Here is a 9110-nt window from a genome sequence, read left to right on the forward strand (position 1 = left end):
GACACCAAAAACCTTACATGATGCAATGCTGGCCATCAAAAAAATCTATGTCCTTTTGTGGATCAAATACTTAGGAATTGAAATACTTCTAAAAATCTGGTTCTCAGAACCCAATTTTAAGAACAGCAACAAGCTAGTGTTTTTCCCCATCATCAGTTCAACGATTTATTGCATTATGTCCCTAGGCTGTTGACTCAGAAAATTGCAAAAAGGTGATGCCTGAAGGACCTCATAGTATAAAAAAGAAACTGGAATTGATTAGTATGCATGTTCAATTTCTTATTCGGTGTCTCCTTGGACCTAACCACTTTATTTCCTGCTCTTCTTAAGAACTGTGTATTAGGAAAAGATTTTCAGAGCTCTGTTTTTGGTAATTAGGTTCTTAAATCAAGGAAGAATTAGCTATGGTTTCTAAAGACGGATAGGTAGAATCCATTCTATCTAATTTAGAATTCTAACTAAAACACTGTCTTGCCAATATTTCAAGCACAGAACTCTGCAGGGCAATCTAACTTTGTCTATCATAGCTGTCTAGGTTCTTTCTGTAACCTAAGACAAAGCGAGACACCTTTGAAGCCCAGCTAGACTCAGCCAGTTCTCTAAGTATTAACATCTTTCCATTGATTGCACAGAGAATTTAAAAGCCTCCCGAGGTCAATAAAATTCTTCTAAATTAAGCACCAGATTTAGCTAGATTTAGTCATCAACATGTGAGCTAATGTCTAAGCTCCCATTATAATCAGTGGAGAACAGGTCAATACAGTCAATGGAGCCTAAAGACCAATTCAGCTTACCCATTACTAGAAGCAGGATACAGTTAATATGAGATGTCCTACAGTTTTTGAAACATTTGCATGGGGACTGCAGGTATGAAAGACAACTTAAGAGACACCTACACCCTTCCGGTCCAAGCAGGACCCCACACAGCACCTAAAATGATACTAGACACTTGTGTTTGGGCATATGAATCCAGCTCCAGGGCAAGATTTTCTGAGATGCTCTGGGATATCCAGCCTCCAGCTATCACGCCAGAGAGGCATGGGGTTATGGGTCTTATGTCAGGTTTGCCAACTTCATATGAATGTCATAGGAACCCTCACTGTCCCACATGGCCACACCTTACTCAGAATCCACCTTGCCTGCTCCTTTTCTGAACATTTATGTCTGTTCAAGTAGAGGATTCATCTTCTCTATAATTTTATTGTTAGACCTCTAAATCCTGTATGTGGATTATCCAGATTCTCATCCTCCTGAGAGGTAGGACCCACAACCAAGGACAACCTAAGCCACCAAGTATCAGTAGACTTTGAAAAAGCACGTTCTGGAACATCATATACAGGTCAGCCAGGCATGCAGCAGTCATGGAACCAGGAAAATTACAGTGTTATGCTTTAGTCTGGTGCTAGATTTCGGCCACAAATGGTCTGATGTAGAATAAGAATGCTTGCCATACTAACCTGGCACTGCAGTCTTGCTTTCTCACTCCACCAGATTCTCCTAAGTATTGGGCAACAGTCAAGCTACTACTTTTTTGTGTTCTTCTGGCCTTCTGGTGCTTGTATTTCTGGTTACACAAAGGCCAGACTTGAACTGAGATGACGACAACTGTGTTTACTAGGGATGCTGTCTGATTCCTTAACTTCCAGCCTTTTCCTGACACTTAGAAGGTGGTGGTTCAGAGCTTTCCAAGATGAGTAGGACGGGGAAGCTTTCCAGCTTCCTCGCGCTGGCTTCTGAGCAGCAGATGAGATGCAGACAAGGAAAGACACTCCCACCCTCTGAGCAGAGAAAGTCACCAGTAGTCAGTGGGTAGATTCAGGCCATGCTATCTGAGAACAAATTACACACTATGATTGCCACAAAAACATTAGAGTGGTTTCTTAACCACTCCCTGAACAAATCAATTTGGGCTTGGGATGCCACAAATAAGAGCTAACCAATTCCCAAGGGAGATTACACAGGAGTAGAAAAGATCATCTGTTACACCAGAAAAATCCCCGACAACCATACTGTGAGAAAGGAGGGAAAAGAGTTCTGTTTTACAGCCTAACCCTAACTGCATTGTAAATGGTGGCTTTCAGGTACTGTATAGAAAACTATATTGAAAAAAAAAAAATTCATTATCTCGCAACTAAGAAAATGAGAGAAGATTATAAACATTTAATAGCGTTCTAAAAGACGAGAATGAACACTTTTCTCTGTTAGGCCTGCAAAGCCAAAAAGCCCACCCATGCTTAATTCTTGGTCTGCAATAACTCTATATAATTTCATCATACATAATTTCAAAAAAATAAAGATTCAGAATCATCTGCCTCAACATCATCCTTTGGTTGTAACCTGATGGCTGTCTTCTGGGGGCAATTAGCCAGTTGACTAAAAGATATTACAATATTTATATACATTCAAAGTGAAAAGAGACTATTTAACTTTGACCTGGAAATTTATCTGGAAATTTTATTTTCTGAAATAGTTCATTACAAAGATATGTATACTGAATTAAAAGAAGATTTAAAGTAGGTGTTTGGTTTGGGGTTTGTTTTTGTTTTAACTTACCATGGCCTCTTAGAACCCTATGTTCTCCTATTTGTGACCTGTGCTGTGGCTCAGATATTGATTTTAATCTTTAATAGGGTAAATATTCATGCAGTTACAACTTTTATCAAACTTTCAGGTTGTCTTTCTAGACAAGCTAGATGACTGGTTTTAGCATTCATTAAATCATTGACTAAAAAAGAGCTTTTGTTTTACATTGAAAGTGAATAATTATTCTCCATTATTGCAAAATATCTCTTTTAAAAAATGCTAACCACTTATTAAAAGTTAATGATAAAAACCTGTATGAATGATATTTCAGGACAGTGATATATTTCCTTTCAAATACAGATGATGAACATTTTGGAATACTATTTTAACACAATAATAACTGTGTTATATCATATTTTTATTAGCCATAACTGACCATTGGAATACCTAAAATGGAGGTAATGACACATTAATTCATTTTACTTGTTTTCTTGTTTCTGAAGGGGAGGGCGAGCACACCTCCTGTCCCCCGACTCAGGGGTGTCAATGGCTTCGCAGCAAGACTCCTGCCCAGGGCCCACCGCCGCGGGTGAGCCGCTGGACTGCAATGGGAAATGTGAAGGCTGGGCAGAGAAAGATTTTACTCGAGGTCCCCCGAGCCTGTTCTGGGACAGAGCAAGTGTGCACGTTGGGTGATGCAGTGTCCACCACTCACGTCAGACAGTATGCAGGTCTTAGGCATGCAAACGTGCCAGCTGCTCGACCTTTCTTTCCCTTGCCTGATAGCAGAAGAGAGCACAAAGTGTTTTTTTCATTTCATAGCAGGTTGCCAGGCCGGAGCAGGTGAGGGAGGGCCAAGGCAGAAGCAGTATCATGCAGAAGGGATGGCCCAGCAGTAACGTAACTGTCCATCACCAGGAGGTTGCTCGTTCATTTTTCCAGAAACCGATTCTTTCTCGCAGCTCCTGAGGAGCTGTCCGCTGCTGCCCTCCCGTACCCAGACTCCACCAGGGAGGCGGCCTAAGCCAGCGGTGAGCTCAGGAGGAACCTGTCAACGTGCCCTTCTCCGCCTGTGCTGAAGTTCTCTCACCACCAACTCTAAATTCCTGTCCTCAGTGTAGGGACGGGCCTGACTCCATCTCCTTCTTCCTCCGCAGGCCCATGTAGAAGTAAGGCAATTAGCCACACTATAATTCCCTTCGATCAAAGAAGGGAAAAAAAATCCCAGCGCCAGCATATCCTACCATTGTGCACCCTTATTCTTCTGAGCCTGAAGGAGAGAGAACCAGATAACACTGCTGCCCTCCAGCATGAAGATCATGTTAGTACTAGTCCTTAGTCTAAAACCCAAGAGAAGTGAAGTCTCTACTCCTCCATCCTTCTCTCAGGCCTGAGACTGATGAAGGGTTTATCTTACGCTCTGCCTGGCACCTTTGCTTCTCTGTGACATGCAGAAGAAAATTGATGGTTCTACCTCTGCCATTGACCTTCCTGCCATACCTTCTTGAGAGTGGTACTGATTATCTAGACACAAGAAGGATGAGAAAACAAAGTGAACTGTCTCAGCCATTTAGTGGAATAAAGGAGTTAAATATCCCATCCTCCTTTCTGAAGAATTAAGAATGATGAAATCGCTAAGGGCTTTGTCATGGACTCTTATTTGCTGGCCTGCTGCCTGCGGAAAGGTACTGAGAAGACTGAGGGGACTGTAAGAGAAAACAGAGAGTCTAAAATAGATTGGAAAGAGACAGGAGGACAAAAGCAGGACTGTCAAAATCATGTTTTAGTCTCAAGAGTCTCTCCAAAAAACCTTTAGCCATTCAAATCATCAAAGGAAATTAATCACCAATCAGAAACCAAATTATTACAATTCATTTATTTCCTAGCTTAAGGAGCGACAACTGTAAAGTTTACTTACAAAGGAATGCCTCATCTCGGCACTTGCTTTTTGTGTCCCAGATGTCTACCTGCCCTCTCTGTGAACTGAGAGACAGTGGTATGCTAGTTAGTCCCACTTCCACATCAAAGCTCGTAAAATCAACCCACACTTCTCTCCAGGATGTGAATGTTTTATGAAACACCAGTCGCCAGCCTTGACTGACAACTCCTCCTGCAACCCGCGGCATCTATTTGTGAAGGCAGCAGGCTTTTTAGCTTCATGCTACACAACCGCAGCATCAGAGTCAAACCTCATGAAAACTGAATTAACCTGGATGAGAAGAAGACAAGCCAGTGAGTTCTTCTTGCCAGGGAATGCTTCAGATTTACTGCAGCCGCCTTGTGATCTGTGTCACCGTAGTTGGGCGCAAACCAGAAAAATGTATCCCCTATCGCCTAAGGAATTCTGGCCAGGCAGAAAGGCTGATGGAGAATTTATTTTGGTGACAGCTGGGGGGGGGCTGGAAGGCTGTCAGCTCTAATATAGTCAGGTTGAGGATTAATTCCCACATGCAAGATGGAGGTATAGGCATGTAAAATTTGGAACCCACTCAATCAGGGGAGCAGCAGCGTCTGCTCTGGTCAGCGAGGGATGTGGCATTTGCTACTGTACTCTCTGAAATACGCTGGTTTGGGGATTGCACTTCAGCAGTATGGTCTTGGCAACACGCATAACCCGGTAGTTTCGAGTTCCTGGGTACTGGAAAATCCTTCTCTTTTACATGTGAACAATATAGATTTACTCCCAAATAAAAAAGAAAAATCACAAATGGAAGTACTTTAAGTGCAGGTAAATCACCTTACTTGAAGACATAAGCAACTTAGGCCAGGTTTTGTTCTTTGTTATACCACCATAAATCTGGAATAAATCCATGGGTCTCATCAGAGTTGTAGCTTATTCATATCAATGTAAGCAAAGCAAAAAAAGTCAAGCTAGTTCTTTCCCCATACTAGTGTAAACATAGATTTACACATCTGATGTCTGTGTAAAGTGATTAAATTTCTTCTGTCATTCTATGTATGTATATAGTTCTCCCATGTAAGTCAGGAACACACATCTATAAATTTGTTTTCTTTTCCTCTTTTACAGGAAGACTCTGGTAAGGACAGGTCTTTGGCAAGAGGCAGAAGCTGAACTCTAACTGTCATTATCGATGTCCCAAATACTTTATGAAACTTTACAGAAACATTGAGAATTTCAGTCTTGTTTCGAACTTTTCTACAAGCTGCCCTTTCAGGCAACATCAAAAAAAGTATTTCTATTACCTGCAGTTAGGGTTTTAGCAATTCCTCACACTTAAGAAGAGATTGCTTTTTTAACAACTAGTTACAAGGCTTTCATAATTGCAGTGTTTCCTAGATACATAATATGTCACAGATACACATCCAATCTTTTATTATATGCATTCAGTCTGTCTGTAAAAGCCAGAAGATGGAAAAGTAACACCTCCTGCCCAACAAAGCTGTTAATCTGAGTATAAAACATTAGGTTTCTCATAACCCGTGAACCTGTGATAAATACGAACAAGTGTGTGTGGAGAGTCTGGTCCTGAATACAATCACTCAGCCCTCAACTGGCTTTGTTTTCAAGAGCCTGAGCAAAAAGAGACAAAAACAGTTTTTCACCTGAACTTCTGTACATTTGGGATATCTTTATTTGAACCAAAACTTGCTATATGCCAGGTTGAGATGATTTTAGCTAAATTTGAGTTTCTCCTAGAGAGGTTGGATCAGTGCATGTATCATCTGAAAAGTCTGAAGGGAATATATAACGGGGTCCTTCAGTTCTGCAGAAAGACCGCAGAGCAGAAGTTAACCCAACATGCCTCCCGCACACCGATACTGCAGATATGAGATGTTCTGAAGAGGAGAAAGTTTCGCTAGTATCCACTTCCTTGCTTCATGCCAATCTTGGCAGGTTCTTTAATTCCCTAGGGCAAGTCTGACCAACTTGAAACAATGCCATCCTAACAGATTGGTACAAGTATGAGAACATGAGACAATGTACAATATATGTATGAAATGTGGCAATCCTGAGATAAGCTATGAAATGATTCTCTGTCTAGAGCTTCCGTAACTCTTACAGACAGGATAAGTGCTCAGGAATTGCAGTAAATTTAAAAAAAAAAAAAAAAAAAAAAACCCCCCCAAAAAAAACCAAAAAAAAAAAAAAAAAAAAACAAAAACCCAAAAAACAAAAACAAAAACAAACCCCCCCCAAAAAAACCAAAAACAAAAAAACCAATGAAGCAGAGAAAGTTAACTTCCACAGTTGCTGGATGCTTGACTCTGACCTTTATATGTATGTGTATTGTGAGCATGTGTCTTTGCAGAAAGATGTTCGGGAAGAAACTTAAGTGTGCTTTCTTAGCCCTTCCATATCTGACACTAATTTTGTTATTTTTGTATGAAAAGCTGTTCCATGCCCTTTGTAAGCTTGTGAATGAAGAACAGATGCATTTATTATAAGTGGGGTTTTCGATGACTAAGAAATAAATAACTTTTCTTCTGTAAAAATCAAACTTCAAGTGTGTCCATACCAAGTGAGTTAGTCTTGCAAAAGAAATTCATTAGTGTGCAACCAATGGAAGAAAAAGAGAAATGCATCTTTATAAGGGAACAATTTTTCTCCACAAGTAGCTCCAGAAAGCCAGATTCTGCTACACTGTCATTGGGACTCTTCATCACAGTCAAGTTACAAAAAAGCACATCAAGCATCCCACAACCAGCTACTCCTAGACTGCTGCAAGCAAAACCGTGAACATCAGGCTAGGCAGAATCCTCCCTGCCGCTACGCAAGATGCTACCTCTGAAATTCTCCTGCATTTTTTGTTGCCCTACCAGCAAATCACCAGGGTGCTTTTAGCAATAAATATGTCTAGACTCAGCCTCTAAAAATCACAGTTTTTCACTCCTGCAGTAAATTGCACTTAAAGGTACGGAAACTAAAATATTTACTTTCCACATCCTTCTTAAAAGTTATTTTTGTTTTGTCTTTGTTCAGCTTTGGTCGTCTTTGCATTTTTTTCAATAAAAGCGGACCTAGGTGAAATTGAAGACTTCAAGAAATCTGAATCATATAATGAAAAGCAATTTACCATTCTGCCTGGAAAAAGAGGTTTTCAATCAGTGTATCCTTCCTGCAATGATTTATGGATTAGAAGCACAGAGGCTGCTAAAAACAATAAAAGAAAAAAAGAAGAAAAATAAATGCAACTAAGTGAAGATGAGTATAATAAGGCATATGCTGAGAACAGCACATCCAGACAAGACAACAAAACAGTGGTTCTGCCAGGGAAACTCGACAGAAAATAGAAAGAGAATAGTCCTGGGCCGGACACTCTGCAAGACAACATGATAAAAGTTAGAGCAGATTAGGTATATGACAGAGCAAGATGTAGATGCAAAAATAATGGAGCAGTGAGGCAGGAGAAGTACAGGGGTAGTCAGTCAGACAGGGCTGCAAAGGGCTAGGATGCTGCATAACTGACAATGAACGCTTAAGTCCATTGGTTGCTGTTGCAGCTCATACCTAAAATGTCCATAAACATATTTCTTGACATCTTGAAATTATTAAAAACAGGCCACGCTCCAGGAAAATCATGATTTTTTTACAAAATATTTCATTAAAAAGATATAAATAATAAAATAAAAATATTTTCATTGTATAAATTTATGATATAAATCACAAAACTTGCTATAAAAATATATGATTGCTAATTGGGAAAGAGATGACCTAATGTTTGGGGCAGTTTGCACTGAGGGGATCCACAGCCTGTAACCCAAAATCTCAGGGTATGGAGAAACTCTCCATTCATTCAGCATTTGATTATTATAAATGTGTACACTGCCTGCAGCCTGAGCACATAGAGAAATTTCTTTCTACTTTTAAAGCTACACTAGAGAGTCACCTCAGTTAAGCTAATGTAAAAAGGATGCCCACGCTGATAGTAAGAACTGCATCCTATGGGCCTGCTGTTACACTGTGAGTTCATACTACGGCCAGTTGTGTTAGGCATTAGACTTAAGAACGTTCAAATGGACAAGAGAAGACTTTGGTTCATAAAATCACTGCAATCTTATCTGCTCACTCCTGGTAACTGTGAGTACGCTCTTTAGAAGTTCAATTAGTGCCAAGTAGTCATGTTCTTTTCAATATCCAGTCTTCATCTCAGGTGATGTTCAGGCACAAGTCACCCATCATAATAGTGGCCTGCCCTCACCAGTTGAATAAAGCAGCTCACATTTTGCTGGGTTATTCCAGAAAATACTTAGTGCCATGCAAGTAAGGCGGCTGGAAGCCAAAGACAGAGCAAATAGAGCTCAAAATGAGATCTTGTAAATATATGTGAATACAGTTCCCACAGCCTCTTATACCAAAAGCAGTCCTGTTTGCTGAGGACTGTTCTTGACCTACCTCCCAAACACACAGCAATAGGAATACATTGTCATGAGGCCATAGAAATACTGGTCCAGCTCAAAACTGTTCAGAAGAAAGTCTGGGGTAGTCATGGGGCAGAAAGAAATTCGTAACATGAAGACAAGAAAAATCAATACCAACCTTGAAGAATATTTCTATCACCCTCTGGACCTCAGACCTGTGAATACTCAGTGTGGAGTGCACACGTTAACCCCGGGTACAGCAGGAA

Source organism: Cariama cristata, unplaced genomic scaffold (genome assembly GCF_000690535.1).
Source record: "Cariama cristata isolate BGI_N322 unplaced genomic scaffold, ASM69053v1 scaffold746, whole genome shotgun sequence".
NCBI classification, from domain to species: domain Eukaryota; kingdom Metazoa; phylum Chordata; class Aves; order Cariamiformes; family Cariamidae; genus Cariama; species Cariama cristata.